The sequence below is a fragment of the Macaca mulatta genome, chromosome X (genome assembly GCF_049350105.2).
Source record: "Macaca mulatta isolate MMU2019108-1 chromosome X, T2T-MMU8v2.0, whole genome shotgun sequence".
Classification (NCBI taxonomy): Eukaryota; Metazoa; Chordata; class Mammalia; order Primates; family Cercopithecidae; genus Macaca; species Macaca mulatta.
This window is the reverse complement of record NC_133426.1, coordinates 31,075,729-31,096,009: the sequence shown is the minus strand read 5'-3', so window position 1 is coordinate 31,096,009 and position 20,281 is coordinate 31,075,729. Positions and strand designations below refer to the sequence as shown.

Here is a 20,281-nt window from a genome sequence, read left to right as displayed (position 1 = left end):
CTTTTTAAAAAAATGTCCTTTGTAGCTTTGACATTCCCCTATTATTCCAAAGTCTAGAAGTGTGTACTCTGCTAATGTCCATCACTAACTGAACACACTCTTGTCCATTCTATTTCCTATCCTGTCCCATTGCTTTTTCTCTGTCATAGTCAGTGCCCCAGAAACACCCTCTTCTTCCCAAATGCCTGAGCACTCCACTGATAGACATTCACATTGCTCTAATTTTTTTTTCTCTGTTTTTTTTTTTTTTTTCTTTTTTGAGATGGAGTCTCGCTGTGTCACACAGGCTGGAGTGCAGTGGTGCGATCTCTGCTCGCTGCAACCTCCACCTCCCGGGTTCAAGTGATTCTCCTGCCTCAGCCTCCTGAGTAGCTGGGATTGCAGGTGCCCACCACCACGCCCGGCTAATTTTTGTATTTTTAGTAGAGACGGGGTTTCACCAGGTTGGCCAGGCTGGTCTCAAACTCCTGACCTCAGGTGATCCACCTGCCTCGGCCTCCCAAAGTGCTCGGATTGTAGGCGTGAGCCACCACACCTGGCCTCTAATTTTTATTAGGTAAATAGTGCTACAATGAACATCCTTATCATTTAGCTTTTATCTTTGAAGCTTTCTTTATAGGATTAATTCTCAGGCGTGTGATTGCCAGACAAAAGAATACAAACCTTTTTTGTGTCCTTTCTTCAAAAGTTGTTCTAATTGTAATGCTATCAGTATTGAAGGAGTAAGATACTTTCAGTATCACATTATTCACGGTGTTCTTATTTATTTATTTATTTTTTCAAGTGCTAAGAGCTGTTTTTCTTATGTAGGGTTTCTCGATCCATTCTAATTCTATTAACAATGGCTGAGATTTACAAAATAGAACTAGCTGTAGAGCTAACTGGGTTGTATCTGAAGTCTTTGACCACAGACTAGGATGAAACTATAGAAGGCTTCCTGGGCAAAACACTGTGAATATTTAGGTGTTTAAAGCAGTTTGAGTATTTATTTAATAGTTAGTTGGACACATTTACCGGATGCACACATAATAAGTTCACGTATGTAAAGTGGGATATACTGTTTGAATTATTTTGCCACAATTATGGCAAATAGCTGTAAATGTAAAATACATGTGGAGAAATAAATATCTTTTCTTCCTCATACCCAAACCTTCCAAAATGCAGATAGATGATCAATCCAATCAATCATCAAAATGTAGACACAAGTAACTTTCATACAATGAATATTAATGGCCACAAGCAATCTAGATTCATTTTGATTTTTTAAAATCCAATTATAAAACAACTTGCCATAAACATGAGTTATTTCCTAATCTTTTGGTTTTTTTTTTTTTTTTTTTTTTTTTTTTTTTTTTTTTTTTTGAGACAGAGTCTCACTCTGTCACCAAGGCTGGAGTGCAATGGCGTGATCTCGGCTCGCTGCAACCTCTGCCTCCCTGGTTCAAGCGATTCTCATGCCTCAGCCTCCTGAGTAGCTGGGATTACAGGGCACCTGCCACCATGCCTGGCTAATTTTTTATAGAAACAGGGCTTTACCATGTTGGCCAGGCTGGGCTCGAACTCCTGATCTCAAGCAATCCACCTCCCAAAGTGCTGGGATTACAGGTCCTAATCATTTTTCACCTTTAGTCAAGTCTCAGTTACTTTTTCAGTTCTAGTGAAGCACACACACGTGTTCATATATAGGGATATATAAACATATGTGTGTGTATTGTGACTTGGGTTAAAGGTAAGGTTCAGTGATGGTCCCTGCTGCAAAGTAAACTAGGCTCTATTCCGGGCCCGCTGGAGCCTTTGTTTTCTGTCACCCCGAGTACTGACTCATCAGGAAGCCACCACCATCCTCACTGCAGCCTCTGGCCCTCTTGAATTTGGTTGTCAGGATAAGGGCTGGCCAAACAGAAGCTCTGCTTTGCCTGGGCTGCCCCCCTTATCAGGAGACCAACTTATTCCATTTCTGCCTTCTGCATCCTTGGGCTGGATAACCTCCTACTCCCCTAAGCCCATGTCTCTGGTTTGGTTACATTTCTGTCTCTGTAATAACAACTCTGTATTCTCAGTATCAAAGCTTTGAATTCAATCCATCCTTGCATATTTATTGAATGCCTCCTGGTTGGCCAGTCAGTCTCCAAGCTCTTTGAAATGTGAAATGTGTTTTGTTTTGTTTTGTTTTGAGAAGGGGTTTAACTTCATCACCCAGGCTGGAGTGCAGTGGCACAATCATGGCTCATTGCAGCCTTGACCACTGGGCTCAAGTGATCCTCCCAGCTAAGCCTCCTGAGTAGCTGGGACTACAGGCATGGACCACCACGCCTGGCAATTTTTTGGTCTGTGTGTGTGTGTGTGTAGACAGGGTCTCTAGCCATGTTGCCTAAGCTGCTCTCAAGATCTTGTGCTCAAGCTGTCCACCCACCTCAGCCTCCCAAAATGCTGGGAGTACAGGTGTGAGCCACAGCATCCAACCTTGAAATGTTTTCTATGAGACTGGGGGGAAATCAGTCAAGATATGAATGGTGGTAACAGGTGGCTTTTGATTTTCTCTGTACTATTTTTACTTTCTGAGTTTTCTTCTTTGAACATTTATAATTAGAAAAAAAAATTAGTAAAGTGCTGCCTCTTTTTTTAGGGAAAGAAACATGTTTTGTTTGATTGCTTTCCATTGCCATCCTTACATTGTTTCCAGGCCTTCTCATCATTGCACTGGCTTCCTAGCAAGCCTCCACTCCACACTCCAGTCCTTTTCATTGGTCTTATTGCCCTCATTACTGGTTTTAGAGAAAAGCATTCACCATATGATGCCATCCTTGAAAATATCAGTATCCTTGTGTTGTCTACTGAACAAATCCTAATTTCTCTATTTAACTCTCAGACCTTTCCTAATCTGGTTTCATAACCACCCATAGTTTGCTTTCACTATCATGAAACAGCTTCTCCTTACCACTTGTACCTATTATGCTTATAAATAATATTGTTACCATTGCTCCTAACAAAACTTTGTTCACATGAATTCTCTCATTTAATCCTCACCAAGTCCTTGAGGGGAACAGAATAGTCAGGCTTTGGAGATTTTGCTTTTATTATTGTTTAAGTGGATGAATAATTTATCTGTGCCCTTAAAGTCCCTCAGCTGGTGGAAGAGTTTGATTCCTAGTCCAGTATGCCCACCGCCACATTTATCACCTCATTCCCAAATATGTAGTTTCTGATACTTCTGCTCTCCAGCTTCCCGAGGCCAAACAACAGCTACTTTTCCTGAGTCCTGGATAGAATAAGAAAAGGTATAACAAGACAGGGGACCTTGAGGGGGAGGAAGAATGAGTTTGAAGTATTGGCAAATTGAGTATTTCTAGTCAGATGCTAGTAAATTCTGTATGAATGGTGAGGCTTACATTACTTAGATTTGGGGAGCCTCTCAGCTTTGTAGCAATTTGCAGTCAGGTCGAATGGATCCATTGTAAATACTTAGGAATCCACGTCCTGGCCCTGGCATGCTTTTCCTTGGCCAGGTGCACTGGCGGTCACCTTGCCTTTCATCGTGCAACGTGCATAAAAATACAGTGTTTGCTGTAGGGAAAGATAACAGGAGTGAAAATGTCCTCTGCCCTTTGTTTGAAGCCTAGGACCTTGAGAATAGGGCTGGGCTGGCTCCTTCAGCAAGCTTGTGCTCAAAGGCCACTATTTCTACCAGCCTGAGGTAAACGGTAACAAAGTACTTGTTTATCCTACAAATGCATTCCTTGCATCTCAGATTTCATTTCCTTTGATTTCTTGTCGCCAACTGGAAACCTTACTTTTTTTCAAGTTAGTACAGTTAGAAAGGTACTGAATCTTCTGATTCAGACAAGGGCCCAGTATTGGCAAGAAGTTTTTCTGTGCCACACTCTCTGGATTATTTATTAAAGGTTTTCTCATATCCCCCGCCCCCACTAGCCACTTAGAAAAGGAAATCACCCCTCAGGTCTAAGTGAAAAATTCTGCTTATTTAAAAATCACTATAGGTCTTCCAAGGAATCATCCATTAAGCCAGGAAATGAAGTCACATCCATGGATATGAAAAAGGAATATTCACTATAAATTTATGGCTTTGACAGTGGTATCTTTGTAGATACTAAATGAGGCAACAGGATATGTTTCCACATTAATAGCATATTGCAGTCAACACATTTACTGGGAAACTGACTCATTTTGGTAGTGATAGAAGTAAAGTTTTGCAACGAGTTTGTTTTAGAGATACAGCTGTAATTAATATATTGCCAGCTTGTTCCTATCTCATATTCCATGGAAACAGCCCTGTTGAGAGATTAGATTGATGTTTATGACCTTAGTAAGGCCAAGCCTGCCCTGGCAGTGAGTCACATAGACTGCCTGAAGGAACCTTGAGGATTATCTGCATGTCTCCTTTTTCAGATGAGGAAACAGGCCCACAGTGTCACAAGGAATCTAATCTACATCATACAATTATATCATGTTATGGCTTCAACCAGTTCAGAGACGAGATTGAAATAACATGGTGTTAATGTGTTAATGCGATCCCTTGTATGAATTTTAGATTGTAATAGAATGAGATAGATAAATAATAAACACCCTTTCTCCAAACCACATACGTGCACACACACATCTTGATTGAAAATACTCTAATCCCAACATAGCTATTTAGTCTATCTTCAAATAAAACCAAGTATCACTTTTAGGTGGGAAAACTTTATACAGTCATGTGGTGAAGAATGACGTTTTGGTCAATGACAGGCCATATATACTATGGTGGTCCCATAAGATCAGTTTAAGAAGAGATTACAATGGAACTGAAAAATTCATATTACTTTGTGACATTGTAGCCATTGTAACATCATAGCGCAAAGAATTATCTCACAAACCTGCACTGCCAGTCATTTAACAGGTAAAAAAGTATGTTTTAAAATATTTAATTTTTAACTATTATGGACACATAATAGTACTTATTTATGGGTTACGTGTGACATTTTGATACAAGCATACAGTGTGTGTAGGGTAACACAGTCAGAGTAATTGGGGTGTCCATCATCTCAAACATTCATCATTTCTCTGTTAGGAACATTCCAATTCCACTCTTTTAGTTATTTTGAAATATACAATAAATTATTGTTGCCATGCATGGTAGCATGCACCTGTAGCCCTAGCTCCTCAGGAGCTCAGGAGGCTAAGGTGGGAGGATCACTTGAGCCCACGAGTTCAAGGCTGTAATGCACAACAATTGCACCTGTGAATAGCCACTATACTCCAACATGGACAGCATATTGAGACCCTATCTGTAAAAAGATTTAAAAATATATTGACTACTATAGTGACTTTATTGTGCTACCAAACACTAGATCATATTTCTTCTTACCCATTATTTTTGTACCCATTAACCATCCCTTCTTTATCTCCCAATCTTCACTACTTTTCCCAGACTCTGGTAGTCATGATTTTACTCTACCTCCATGAGTTCAATTTATTTTAGTTACCATACATGAGTGAGAACATGGGATACTTGTCTTTCTGTGTGTAGCTAATCTCACTTAACATAATGTCTTCTGGTTCCATACATGTTGCTGCAAATAATGGGATTTCATTCTTTTTTATGGCTGAATAATATTCCATTATGTGTTTACAGCACATTTTCTTTATGCATTCATCCACTGATGAGCACTTAGGTTGATTCTGCATCTTGGCTATTGTGAACAATGCTGCAGTGAACATGAGAGTGCAGATATCTTTTTGTGATTTTGATTTTGTAGTATTTTCTTCTGTAAACAAGTTAAGAACTTTATTGTTTAGATAGCGTCAAGTATACCTACTTTGTATTCAATATGCTTCACCTATGAAAGCTGGAGTGTCAAAATCTTTATTTTACATCTGTTTTCTGCCTCCTGTTGTACTTAGTATTCAAAATGAATAAGTTCCTTTTCCATCTATCTTCTGAATTTCTCTATTCGTATGACAAAATTGAATACCATCTATGCACAGTTGTTGTAATAATGTAGAATGATATGAAAATGAGAATAAATTACAGTCTCAACTGTTGAGAACAAGTATTTCTCTGTGTTAGAAACATTCCAAATTCCACTCTTTTAGTTATTTTGAAATCTACAATGTATTATTGTTGCCATGCATGGTGGTGGGCCCCTGTAGTCCCAGGTACTCAGGAGACTGAGGTGGGAGGATCATTAACACATAAATGATAAAGCATTCCAGAATACCTGGAGTAGTGGCTGGCAGAGTGGTTAAGTGCATAGGCTTTGAAACCAGACTGTGCCTGGGTCCAAATCTCAGCTCTGCTATTCGCTGGTTGCGTGACTATGGACACATTTCTTAACCTTCCTGGCCCCTGAACTCTTGGAGGTGATTGTGAGGATTAAATGAACCAATAGAAGCAAAGTACTTAAGAGCTGTGGTGGATACATAGAAGGTGCCCAGTGAATGTTAGCTATGATTATCTAAAGTGTATTGTGGCATGAAAATATCCTGCCAATGTTAACAATTTCTTTTATCTATAACAAAACATCATCTGTGGATTGCATTTTAGAGACTCTAGAGATTCTGTTTCTCTGCAAATGTTAAAATGTCGTTATCAGGAGACTTTTGGCTGGTTAGATTTAGACAGCATTCCCCGGGCCAATTGATTACTTTTTTTTTTTTTTTTTTTTTTTTTGAGACAGAGTCTCACTCTATTGCCAGGCTGGAGTTCAGTGGTGCCATCTTGGATCACTGCAACCTCCGCCTCCCAGATTCAAGTGATTCTCTGCCTCAGTCTCTCAAGTAGCTGGGACTACAGGCGCATGCCACCATGCCCAGCTAATTTTTGTATTATTAATAGAGATGAGGTTTCACCATGTTGGCCAGGATGGTCTCGATCTCTTGACCTTGTGATCCGCCCACCTTGGCCTCCCAAAGTGCTGGGATTACAGGTGTGAGCCACCGTACCTGGCCAATTCCATTTTATTAATACATTTTCCATCTTGAAAGTAACTCCTAAAAACCCTACTTCTCTTAGGTTTCCTTTGGCTTTTTGTTTATTAATCAGACTGTGGGCCCTTTGGTTCCATAGACATTCTTTTTACACCCCTTTTGGACGGATGAATACTCACTAGTAACTAAGTAATTAGTAAGAGTTAATACAATTTGATATTTATAAAGAGGTGGCCTTTCCCAGAATTGAAGGTAGACCCTAATAGTCCAATCAGCCTTCCACAGAGATAGCTGGCTGCCATGAAAAGCTGAGCGATATCACCGACCTCTTACCAGGCCTGCTCATGAGTAGTTAGTTAAAATTCCTGCAATTTTCAGAAAAGACCCTTATCGGAGTATTATCAGCATTGTCTTAAGTTTAATATTGATTTCCAATTGCTATTTTTAAAAATTATAAGCTACCGTGAGTTAAGCTTTATGATGATCTGTTTAAGTGGTTTGTTTGATTAACTTCTCTATGTGGAGTAATGGTTTCTTCACCAGAAATTTGAAGATATGTTTGTGTTGTAGTTGAAACCTGTTTTATTCATACAGTTATTGCTAAGGAAAAGCATATGTCATTTTGTTTTCCATCTTCGTCCTTCTAAAGTAGCACTTGATTGTTATGACCAAATCTTCCTTTCTTCCTCTCACTCTGTCTTTTCCTTCCTGCCTGCCTGTCTTCCTTTCCTTTCCTTTCCTTTTCTTTCTCTTTCTTCTTTCTTTTCTCTTTTCCCTTCCCTTCCCTTCCCTTCCCTTCCCTCCCCTCTCCTCCCCTCCCCTCCCCTCCCCTTCCCTTCCCTCCCCTTCCCTTCCCTCCCCTTCCCTTCTTCCCCTCCTCTCCCCTCCCCCCTAAAATTCCCCCATGCTTTCTTATAATCTCACTAAGTCCCACAGCTCTGTTTTCTGTTCCTTTAATTTTGCCTTTTCCTGAACTGGATTTTAAAGGATTGTAGGAGGCAGTGGTGGAAGAGGTAACTTTATATCTTGTTCTTTTACATAATGTGTCCTGAACCACACTTGGGAAAGTATATTCCATAGTACCTATAGACAGATATATGTGCTTTACCATGTATATGTGAAACTTTTCTAATTTAACTTTCCTGTTAAATTAGAACTCTGTAGCATAAATTAATACTGTTGAGTATACTTAGGGATTTGCATAGATTTGAAATTGTGCGTATGTTCCCTGGGGCCATGGTGTTAATTGGTTTATTAGTCAGGTGGAGTGGAGAGCCTGAGGTCAGGACAGTTGTCCTTGAACATGGAAATGAAGAGTGGATAATCACCATGTGTTATTGTTTGGGCTGATTTTATCTTTAATGGGTGATTCAGAGTCCTGATTAATATTTAGAGCAGTGACTGCTGGCCTCCTACCTGCTCATTATCTTCAGAACTTTAAATAAAATACTCGATTTCTACCCAAGACGGTAGTTATGGGAAGCCTTTTGCTTCTTCTTGTCGCACAAAGACAACTCTTGACCTCTCAATCCTTACTTTAAACAAGAAAAAATTCTGTACATGTGGGGACTCTTAAACTCATTTTCATGGCTGGAGATTCACATTTAGGGATCTAGGAAAAGCACATCTAGGCAGAGTAGATGAGGAGATGCTTTAAGAACCATGACAAGGACAGGAAGGAAATCAATTTTGCGTTAGGTTTGTATTTTTAGAGAAAACGAATCCTGGGGAACTTTTCACACTCATTACTATTGACATTAATACCATTGCCCTGTCCCTTTCACAGTTACTAAAATCACTCTTGCCCACCCTCCTGCCTTGCCCACAACCCCTTCCCGTGAAGGAGTGACTTGGGAGAAATAATGGTTTCCAACAAATGTTTTATTTTGGAAACGTTTCAAGCACAAAGAAGAATTGAAAGGATAGTCTACGGAACACTCATCTGTATCAGACATCTGTACAATCCATGGTTGCTTTTTGCTCGACTTACCTCTTCTACCCTCTCAGCTCTGTTTATGTATGTGTCTGTTTGTGTACATATACACACAAACACATTTTCCCCCATGCCATTTAAAAGTAAAGGAGCATCACAACATAAACCCCTTAACACTTCCCCATACACCATTTTCTTTTTTTTTTTTCTTTTACTAATGATTATTTTTTTTTAAATTTATTTATTATTATTATACTTTAAGTTGTAGGGTACATGTGCATAACGTGCAGGTTTGTTACATATGTATACTTGTGCCATGTTGGTGTGCTGCACCCCTCAACTCGTCATTTACATCAGGTATAACTCCCAATGCAATCCCTCCCCCCTCCCCCCTCCCCATGATAGGCCCCGGTGTGTGATGTTCCCCTTCCTGAGTCCAAGTGATCTCATTGTTCAGTTCCCACCTATGAGTGAGAACATGCGGTGTTTGGTTTTCTGTTCTTGTGATAGTTTGCTAAGAATGATGGTTTCCAGCTGCATCCATGTCCCTACAAAGGACACAAACTCATCCTTTTTTTTGGCTGCATAGTATTCCATGGTGTATATGTGCCACATTTTCTTAATCCAATCTGTCACTGATGGACATTTGGGTTGATTCCAAGTCTTTGCTATTGTGAATAGTGCTGCAATAAACATACGTGTGCATGTGTCTTTATAGCAGCATAATTTATAATCCTTTGGGTATATACCCAGTAATGGGATGGCTGGGTCATATGGTACATCTAGTTCTAGATCCTTGAGGAATCGCCATACTGTTTTCCATAATGGTTGAACTAGTTTACAATCCCACCAACAGTGTAAAAGCATTCCTATTTCTCCACATCCTCTCCAGCACCTGTTGTTTCCTGACTTTTTAATGATTGCCATTCTAACTGGTGTGAGATGGTATCTCATTGTGGTTTTGATTTGGATTTCTCTGATGGCCAGTGATGATGAGCATTTTTTCATGTGTCTGTTGGCTGTATGAATGTCTTCTTTTGAGAAATGTTTGTTCATATCCTTTGCCCACTTTTTGATGGGGTTGTTTGTTTTTTTCTTGTAAATTTGTTTGAATTCTTTGTAGGTTCTGGATATTAGCCCTTTGTCAGATGAGTAGATTGCAAAAATTTTCTCCCATTCTGTAGGTTGCCTGTTCACTCTGCTGGTAGTTTCTTTTGCTGTGCAGAAGCTCTTTAGTTTAATGAGATCCCATTTGTCAATTTTGGCTTTTGCTGCCGTTGCTTTTGGTGTTTTAGACATGAAGTCTTTGCCCATGCCTATGTCCTGAATGGTACTACCTAGGTTTTCCTCTAGGATTTTTATGGTATTAGGTCTAACATTTAAGTCTCTAATCCATCTTGAATTAATTTTCATATAAGGAGTAAGGAAAGGATCCAGTTTCAGCTTTCTACTTATGGCTAGCCAATTTTCCCAGCACCATTTATTAAATAGGGAATCCTTTCCCCATTTCTTGTTTCTCTCAGGTTTGTCAAAGATCAGATGGCTGTAGATGTGTGGTATTATTTCTGAGGACTCTGTTCTGTTCCATTGGTCTATATCTCTGTTTTGATACCAGTACCATGCTGTTTTGGTTACTGTAGCCTTGTAGTATAGTTTGAAGTCAGGTAGCGTGATGCCTCCAGCTTTGTTCTTTTGACTTAGGATTGTCTTGGAGATGCGGGCTCTTTTTTGGTTCCATATGAACTTTAAAGCAGTTTTTTCCAATTCTGTGAAGAAACTCATTGGTAGCTTGATGGGGATGGCATTGAATCTATAAATAACCTTGGGCAGTATGGCCATTTTCACGATATTGATTCTTCCTATCCATGAGCATGGTATGTTCTTCCATTTGTTTGTGTCCTCTTTTATTTCACTGAGCAGTGGTTTGTAGTTCTCCTTGAAGAGGTCCTTTACATCCCTTGTAAGTTGGATTCCTAGGTATTTTATTCTCTTGGAAGCAATTGTGAATGGAAGTTCATTCCTGATTTGGCTCTCTGTTTGTCTGTTACTGGTGTATAAGAATGCTTGTGATTTTTGCACATTAATTTTGTATCCTGAGACTTTGCTGAAGTTGCTTATCAGCTTAAGGAGATTTTGGGCTGAGACAATGGGGTTTTCTAAATATACAATCATGTCATCTGCAAACAGGGACAGTTTGACTTCTTCTTTTCCTAACTGAATACCCTTGATTTCTTTCTCTTGCCTAATTGCCCTAGCCAGAACTTCCAACACTATGTTGAATAGGAGTGGTGAGAGAGGGCATCCCTGTCTTTTGCCAGTTTTCAAAGGGAATTTTTCCAGTTTTTGCCCATTCAGTATGATATTGGCTGTGGGTTTGTCATAAATAGCTCTTATTATTTTGAGGTACGTTCCATCAATACCGAATTTATTGAGCGTTTTTAGCATGAAGGGCTGTTGAATTTTGTCAAAAGCCTTTTCTGCATCTATTGAGATAATCATGTGGTTCTTGTCTTTGGTTCTGTTTATATGCTGGATTATGTTTATTGATTTGCAAATGTTGAACCAGCCTTGCATCCCAGGGATGAAGCCCACTTGATCATGGTGGATAAGCTTTTTGATGTGTTGCTGAATCCGGTTTGCCAGTATTTTATTGAGGATTTTTGCATCGATGTTCATCAGGGATATTGGTCTAAAATTCTCTTTTTTTGTTGTGTCTCTGCCAGGCTTTGGTATCAGGATGATGTTGGCCTCATAAAATGAGTTAGGGAGGATTCCCTCTTTTTCTATTGATTGGAATAGTTTCAGAAGGAATGGTACCAACTCCTCCTTGTACCTCTGGTAGAATTCAGCTGTGAATCCATCTGGTCCTGGACTTTTTTTGGTTGGTAGGCTATTAATTATTGCCTCAATTTCAGAGCCTGCTATTGGTCTATTCAGGGATTCAACTTCTTCCTGGTTTAGTCTTGGAAGAGTGTAAGTGTCCAGGAAATTATCCATTTCTTCTAGATTTTCCAGTTTATTTGCGTAGAGGTGTTTATAGTATTCTCTGATGGTAGTTTGTATTTCTGTGGGGTCGGTGGTGATATCCCCTTTATCATTTTTAATTGCGTCGATTTGATTCTTCTCTCTTTTCTTCTTTATTAGTCTTGCTAGTGGTCTGTCAATTTTGTTGATCTTTTCAAAAAACCAACTCCTGGATTCATTGATTTTTTGGAGAGTTTTTTGTGTCTCTATCTCCTTCAGTTCTGCTCTGATCTTAGTTATTTCTTGCCTTCTGCTAGCTTTCGAATGTGTTTGCTCTTGCTTCTCTAGTTCTTTTAATTGCGATGTTAGAGTGTCAATTTTAGATCTTTCCTGCTTTCTCTTGTGGGCATTTAGTGCTATAAATTTCCCTCTACACACTGCTTTAAATGTGTCCCAGAGATTCTGGTATGTTGTGTCTTTGTTCTCATTGGTTTCAAAGAACATCTTTATTTCTGCCTTCATTTCGTTATGTACCCAGTAGTCATTCAGGAGCAGGTTGTTCAGTTTCCATGTAGTTGAGCGGTTTTGATTGAGTTTCTTAGTCCTGAGTTCTAGTTTGATTGCACTGTGGTCTGAGAGACAGTTTGTTATAATTTCTGTTCTTGTACATTTGCTGAGGAGTGCTTTACTTCCAATTACGTGGTCGATTTTGGAGTAAGTACGATGTGGTGCTGAGAAGAATGTATATTCTGTTGATTTGGGGTGGAGAGTTCTATAGATGTCTATTAGGTCTGCTTGCTGCAGAGATGAGTTCAATTCCTGGATATCCTTGTTAACTTTCTGTCTCGTTGATCTGTCTAATGTTGACAGTGGAGTGTTGAAGTCTCCCATTATTATTGTATGGGAGTCTAAGTCTCTTTGTAAGTCTCTAAGGACTTGCTTGATGAATCTGGGTGCTCCTGTATTGGGTGCATATATATTTAGGATAGTTAGCTCTTCCTGTTGAATTGATCCCTTAACCATTATGTAATGGCCTTCTTTGTCTCTTTTGATCTTTGATGGTTTAAAGTCTGTTTTATCAGAGACTAGTATTGCAACCCCCGCTTTTTTTTGTTCTCCATTTGCTTGGTAAATCTTCCTCCATCCCTTTATTTTGAGCCTATGTATGTCTCTGCGTGTGAGATGGGTCTCCTGAATACAGCAGACTGATGGGTCTTGACTCTTTATCCAGTTTGCCAGTCTGTGTCTTTTAATTGGAGCATTTAGTCCATTTACATTTAAGGTTAAGATTGTTATGTGTGAACTTGATCCTGCCATTGTGATATTAACTGGTTATTTTGCTCGTTAGTTGATGCAGTTTCTTCCTAGCCTCGATGGTCTTTACATTTTGGCATGTTTTTGCAATGGCTGGTACCGGTTGTTCCTTTCCATGTTTAGTGCTTCCTTCAGGGTCTCTTGTAAGGCAGGCCTAGTGGTGACAAAATCTCTAAGCATTTGCTTATCTGTAAAGGATTTTATTTCTCCTTCACTTATGAAACTTAGTTTGGCTGGATATGAAATTCTGGGTTGAAAATTCTTTTCTTTAAGAATGTTGAATATTGGCCCCCACTCTCTTCTGGCTTGGAGAGTTTCTGCCGAGAGATCTGCTGTTAGTCTGATGGGCTTCCCTTTGTGGGTAACCCGACCTTTCTCTCTGGCTGCCCTTAAGATTTTTTCCTTCATTTCAACTTTGGTGAATCTGGCAATTATGTGTCTTGGAGTTGCTCTTCTCGAGGAGTATCTTTGTGGCGTTCTCTGTATTTCCTGGATTTGAATGTTGGCCTGCCCTACTAGGTTGGGGAAGTTCTCCTGGATGATATCCTGAAGAGTGTTTTCCAACTTGGTTCCATGTTCCCCCTCACTTTCAGGCACCCCAATCAGACGTAGATTTGGTCTTTTTACATAATCCCATACTTCTTGCAGGCTTTGTTCATTTCTTTTTCTTCTTTTTTCTTTTGGTTTCTCTTCTCGCTTCATTTCATTCATTTGATCCTCAATCGCTGATACTCTTTCTTCCAGTTGATCGAGTCGGTTACTGAAGCTTGTGCATTTGTCACGTATTTCTCGTGTCATGGTTTTCATCTCTTTCATTTCTTTTAGGACCTTCTCTGCATTAATTACTCTAGCCATCAATTCTTCCACTTTTTTTTTCAAGATTTTTAGTTTCTTTGCGCTGGGTACGTAATTCCTCCTTTAGCTCTGAGAAATTTGATGGACTGAAGCCTTCTTCTCTCATCTCGTCAAAGTCATTCTCCGTCCAGCTTTGATCCGTTGCTGGCGATGAGCTGCGCTCCTTTGCCGGGGGAGATGCGCTCTTATTTTTTGAATTTCCAGCTTTTCTGCCCTGCTTTTTCCCCATCTTTGTGGTTTTATCTGCCTCTGGTCTTTGATGATGGTGATGTACTGATGGGGTTTTGGTGTAGGTGTCCTTCCTGTTTGATAGTTTTCCTTCTAACAGTCAGGACCCTCAGCTGTAGGTCTGTTGGAGATTGCTTGAGGTCCACTCCAGACCCTTTTTGCCTGGGTATCAGCAGCAGAGGCTGCAGAAGATAGAATATTTCTGAACAGCGAGTGTACCTGTCTGATTCTTGCTTTGGAAGCTTCCTCTCAGGGGTGTACTCCACCCTGTGAGGTGTGGGGTGCCAGACTGCCCCTAGTGGGGGATGTCTCCCAGTTAGGCTACTCAGGGGTCAGGGACCCACTTGAGCAGGGAGTCTGTCCCTTCTCAGATCTCAACCTCCGTGTTGGGAGATCCACTGCTCTCTTCAAAGCTGTCAGACAGAGTCGTTTGCGTCTGCAGAGGTTTCGGCTGCATTTGTTATTGCCCTGTCCCCAGAGGTGGAGTCTACAGAGACAGGCAGGTTCCCTTGAGCTGCTGTGAGCTCCACCCAGTTCGAGCTTCCCAGCAGCTTTGTTTACCTACTTAAGCCTCAGCAATGGCGGGCGCCCCTCCCCCAGCCTCGCTGCTGCCTTGCCGGTAGATCACAGACTGCTGTGCTAGCAATGAGGGAGGCTCCGTGGGTGTGGGACCCTCCCGGCCAGGTGTGGGATATGATCTCCTGGTGTGCCTGTTTGCTTAAAGCGCAGTATTGGGGTGGGAGTTACCCGATTTTCCAGGTGTTGTGTGTCTCAGTTCCCCTGGCTAGGAAAAGGGATTCCCTTCCCCCTTGCGCTTCCCAGGTGAGGCAATGCCTCGCCCTGCTTCAGCTCTCGCTGGTCAGGCTGCAGCAGCTGACCAGCACCGATCGTCCGGCACTCCCCAGTGAGATGAACCCAGTACCTCAGTTGAAAATGCAGAAATCACCGGTCTTCTGTGTCGCTCGCGCTGGGAGTTGGAGACTGGAGCTGTTCCTATTCGGCCATCTTGCTCCGCCCCCCCCCCCAATACACCATTTTCTTAAAGGACATTCTCTAACATAACTGCAGTGCTATCATTACACACAAATTTAACAGCAATCCAGTAATACCATCTGATATGCAGTCTACACTGAAATTTCCCTAGTGCCCCAGAATTATTCCTTATAGCCACTGTTTTCTTCCAGCATCTAGTCAAGGTTTTTGTCTGTCATGTCTCTGTACCTTCATTTAGTTTTGAACAGTCTCCCAGCATTTTTTTTTTCCTTTAATGACACTGACTTTTTAAGTGGGGGACAGATTCTCACTGTGTCACCCAGGCTGGAGTGCAGTGGCGCGATCTCAGCTCACTGCAACCTCTGCCTCCCGAGTTCAAGCGACTCTCCACCTCAGCCTCACAAGTAGCTGTGATTACAGGCAGGCACCACCACACCCAGCTAATTTTTATATTTTTAGTGGAGAAGGGGTTTCACCATGTTGGCCTGGCTGGTCTTGAACTCCTGACCTCAGGCGATCCACCTGCCTTAGCCTCCCAAAGTACTGGGGTTACAGGTATGAGCCACCACGCCAGGCTGATGTTTACATTTTTTAAGAGTTCAGGCCAGTTTTCTTGAAGAATATCGCATACTCTGGGCTTTTCTGATGGTTCCCTTGTGATTCAATTAATGTTAACATTTTTTGGCCAAAAGACGGTAAGATGATGCTCTGTACCTACCACTGTATCACAATGTGGAGGGACAAAATAACATTTTGTTCCTATTGGTATCACTAAGAAGGTTAAGGTGGTGTCTGCCAGATACTTTCCTTGTAAAATATCCTTTTCCCTGTGTAATTAGAAAGTAATTTTTGGATATTTTGACATATTATAATATCCATTCCTTAACCTTTCACTCTATGGTTTTAGCATTTATTGATGATCCGTGTCTAATTCAGTTATTATATTGGTGGTTGCATAATAGTGGTTTCCTAATTCTACCATTCTTTCTGCATGTGTTAGACCATTTTCTTATGTAAAGAAGAGCTTCTGCCTCTCCCCCGTGTATTCATGAATATCACTGTGGACATCCAAGGTGGTTCTGAGTGTACAAAGAATGATATCTCTCTTTACTGAACTGCCATTGGATACTATTTTTGTCTTGGAATCGTTTAAAATGGCAGTGTATAGAATGGAAAGTCCTTTCTCCAGAGAGCAACATAAACATATATCTAATAAATATATTTCCATATTAGCCAACTGTTTTATGGGAACAACACATTGACATAATTAAAACGTGTAACATGAAAACTGTGCTGATTTGAGAAGCTCATAGAGTTTTGTTTCTTTTTTTCTTTTTTGCCACTTCAATATATATGGACCTGCACCTGTCAGTCCAGGTAGCTCATATGTGCTGTAGCATCTAATGGTATGAGGGATGTGTAATGCTGAAAAGAAGGGGGAAAGGAGGTGTTCAGACGAGATATAAGTATGCATTTATCAGTGTTGTGGGGTATTCACTTGCACCTTCCATTGGCTCTCGCAGCCATGTTATTGGCATATAATTCAGTTGAAGATTTAGTACCTGGACATTTTCCTAAGTGGGTCTTGCTTACTTAGCTCAGACTCAAGTACTTTCAAACAAATTAAAGATTCGGAAGATTTTGGGGATCACCCTGCTTTTTCCCATAGGAAATCACTTTTGTCCTGTCTTTTTAACACTATTTTAAGCATATATATTTCAGTATTAAAATCATAGATAATCTTAAGCTGTTTCCTTAACCTCTTTGGGCCTTTTCTTATCTGTAACATAAAGTTAAAACAGGTTATCTCAAAAGTTACTTATACCTAAGTTTCTTTGATTCTATGCTAAATGTTATAAAGGCAGAAAGGGAAATGGAAATGGATTATTGTACTTATTTCAAAGCTTGGCCATGATCAGCAAAGTCTTACCTGATCTTCTGGGTAACAACTCTTGTAACAGAGCTATAAGATATAGAAAACAGTGTTGTAGTACATAGAGTGTGGCATGTCACATGAGACCAACTGTTCTCTGAATAGAAACACACACTAAGAGCAAGACGTGAAAAACCATTGCATAGAACCTCATATAAATGATCCCTTGTGTCCCTACACTATAGTTTCCTCAGTAACTCAAAGGTAAAACACAAGTATCTTGTGTCTAAGAGGATCAAAATGTCACCTTCCTTCTGTTTTATTTGTTACTTGCGGGTTTTGTATAGTTTTATAGAGTTTTTTTTTTTATCACTCATTTGATTTTCATAAAAATTGGGATTGTTTGGAAGAAGAGTCATTAATATTCTTTACAACTTGTTCTTGTTCCTCCTTTTATGTTCTTTGCTGGTGCAGACTTCTCTCTTATGTAAAATATTCCACTGATGCCCTTGGTAGATTTCGAGGTTGTTAAAGAAATTGTAATAACAGATCAGGGAACAGTCAGGGACTGCCTGTCCTATACTGTCTGACCCTGACTAACCATTTTCCTTGTAGTTATAAATCTTTGTGTACAGACTGTAATTCAAAAAACAGTTTTTATCAATTTAAATTCAGCAAATCTTTCCAAATGCTAAGGCTTTTTATAACAAGGGACAGAAAAGTTGAGTTGTCAGCTATTGATGCCATTACCTATTAACAATGCCAATGACATTGAAATGATTTTTTGGATTTATGAAGGGAACATTTTACTAATGAAAATAGCAAATGAAAATGGCCACTGTATTAGTCCATTTTCATGCTGCTGATAAAGACATACCTGAGACTGGGCAATTTACAAAAGACAGAGGGTTACTGGACTTACAGTTCCACATGGCTGGGGAGGTCTCACAATCATGGCAGAAGGCAAGGAGGAGCAAGTCACAACTTACGTGGATGGCAGCAGGCAAAAAAAGAGTTTGTGCAGAGAAACTCCCGTTTTTAAAACCATCAGATAGCGTGAGACTCATTCACTATCACGAGAACAGCGCAGGAAAGACCAACCCCCATAAGTCAATCACCTCCCACCAGGCTCCTCCCATGACATGTGGGAATCGTGGGAGTCATAATTCAAGATGAGATTTGGGTGGGGACACAGCCAAACCATATGAGCCACAAAGGAGAGATTACCCTTTTTAAAAATCTGTGGTTTGCCCACAATGTTTTCCATAAATAAAAATGTTTAGAAATTCTATTTATGGATATGTAGGTATTTAATATTTGTATATTTAGTTCTTATTTTTTCTCTAAATGGTTATGACCTCTACTAAGTAAAATCAAAACACACACACACATGTATACACACACATACAGACCTGCTTTACCTTGCTTGGGATCATTATTTCCCATGATGAAATAAATAAATTTCTGCAACTGTTTATCCTGGAATACACCGCATAGAGTTGTCAGTTTGAGAAGCAACTTGATTTCAAATCTGAGTCTAGAATTTTAGCATGTTTCCTTGTGACTTCTAGTTCGGGGCTTTTAATTTCCTTTTTGTTCTCTCTACCCTCAGTTTATGAAACAGTGTGGCATTTTGGCAGTTGAATAGGCCCATCATAGCCTCCCAATTTCTGTGTTGTAGAGGATAGTTGCCGGCTTATTAAATGCCCTGCAGGACTCTCAGGGAAGTCTGTGTTTAGTGAATAGTGATGAGTCAATGTTGATTTCTTAGTTTTGACAAATGAACCATATGGTTATGTAAGATGTTAACATTGGGGCAGGGTTTCTCAACCTTGGTGCTACTGATGCTTTGGCCTGAATCATTCTAGTTTTTTGTTGTGGGAAGCTGCTCTGTGTACTGCTGTTTAGCAGAATCCTGGCCTCTATCTACTAAATGCTAGTAGCACCACCTCAACGCACCCCCTCACCCCCCGCCAGTTGTGACAACCAAAAATGTCTCCCTGTCTCCCGTAAAAGATAGCAGGATGAAATCACTTTTTGTCAGTCCCAAACTAACTAGAACCAGGAGAGAATGAAAGGAGGAGGGTTCATGGTTACATGCCTGAGATAAAGACTGTCTCAAGGACTTTCTAAAGTCGCCCCACAAGAAATTCCTTTGTTAGGACTGCAGCAGTGCACATAAGATGCTCTCAAAAGAACATCTGCCCAGTAATGGCATCTCCACTAATAAACTGACACCAGTTCTGGCGTTGAGCATCTGAAACCAATGAACTATGTTTCCAAGCAGCTTATGTAAACTTCTGCTTTTACCAATAAAAGTTTCCCTCTGTCGTCTCCTCTTCAAATGCATCTTGGGTTGTAATCCTCATTTCTAAATCAGAAATAAATTCAACATATTTGGAGATGTTTTTCTCTGATGTTTTTGGTTGACACTCCAAACATTGTTATATTTCCTCTGGGGTATGGCATCATTTCTGGTTGAGAACCACTGACCTAGAGAAAAGCTATCTGCCTGTGCAGTTCCTTTCAAGGGTCCCAAGTGTGAATTTTGTGTATACCTATATTTTAAGCCAGATCATTCTACACGTACCTTCTAAGTCCAGATGAAGTCTGTTAGCCTTTTATGTGTGATACCATCACAGAGAAACCAACACAAGGACATTTACTTTAATCTATAAAGTAAATTTTGGACAGTTTGAGAAAGTAACTTATTTTGTCTTCTACTCTTTACAAAATCTTTATAAGTTTATGTTTTTGCTCTTCAGGATGACTAGGCAGGTTTTTAAAATTCTGACTTCATACAGATTTTATAATCTTCCTTTTATTTCTTGTGATCACATTGCAGCCGAATTCCCACCCACTGTTCAATTCAGCAGATTTTAACAGAGTCCAGAAGTATAGTTCCTGTCTTTAATCTGCAATTTGGAAAGAAATTAATGAGGTCTCGTTATGTATTGTTTCCAGGATGGTAGTTTCTTGTTATCTGAGAATTACTGGGCACAGTCTCTTGCCTAATGTTTACTTCTCTATATAGAGTTGACCCTTGAAAACTACAGGTTTGAACTGTGTGGGTCCACTTATGTGTGGGTCCACTTATAACTGGATTGTTTTCGACCAAATGCATATCAAAAATACAGTATTCAAGAGATGCGAAACCTGCGGATATGGGTTCAGCTGGGCCTACTGTGGGACTT

At 40.1% G+C, this 20,281-nt stretch overlaps 1 protein-coding gene across 15 annotated transcripts in view; it reads left to right on the top strand.

Moving 5' to 3' along the window:
- Positions 1–20,281, top strand: part of DMD (dystrophin) — a 2,157,177-nt gene that overhangs the window by 2,065,890 nt on the left and 71,006 nt on the right. The gene's annotated exons all lie outside the window — the stretch shown is intronic.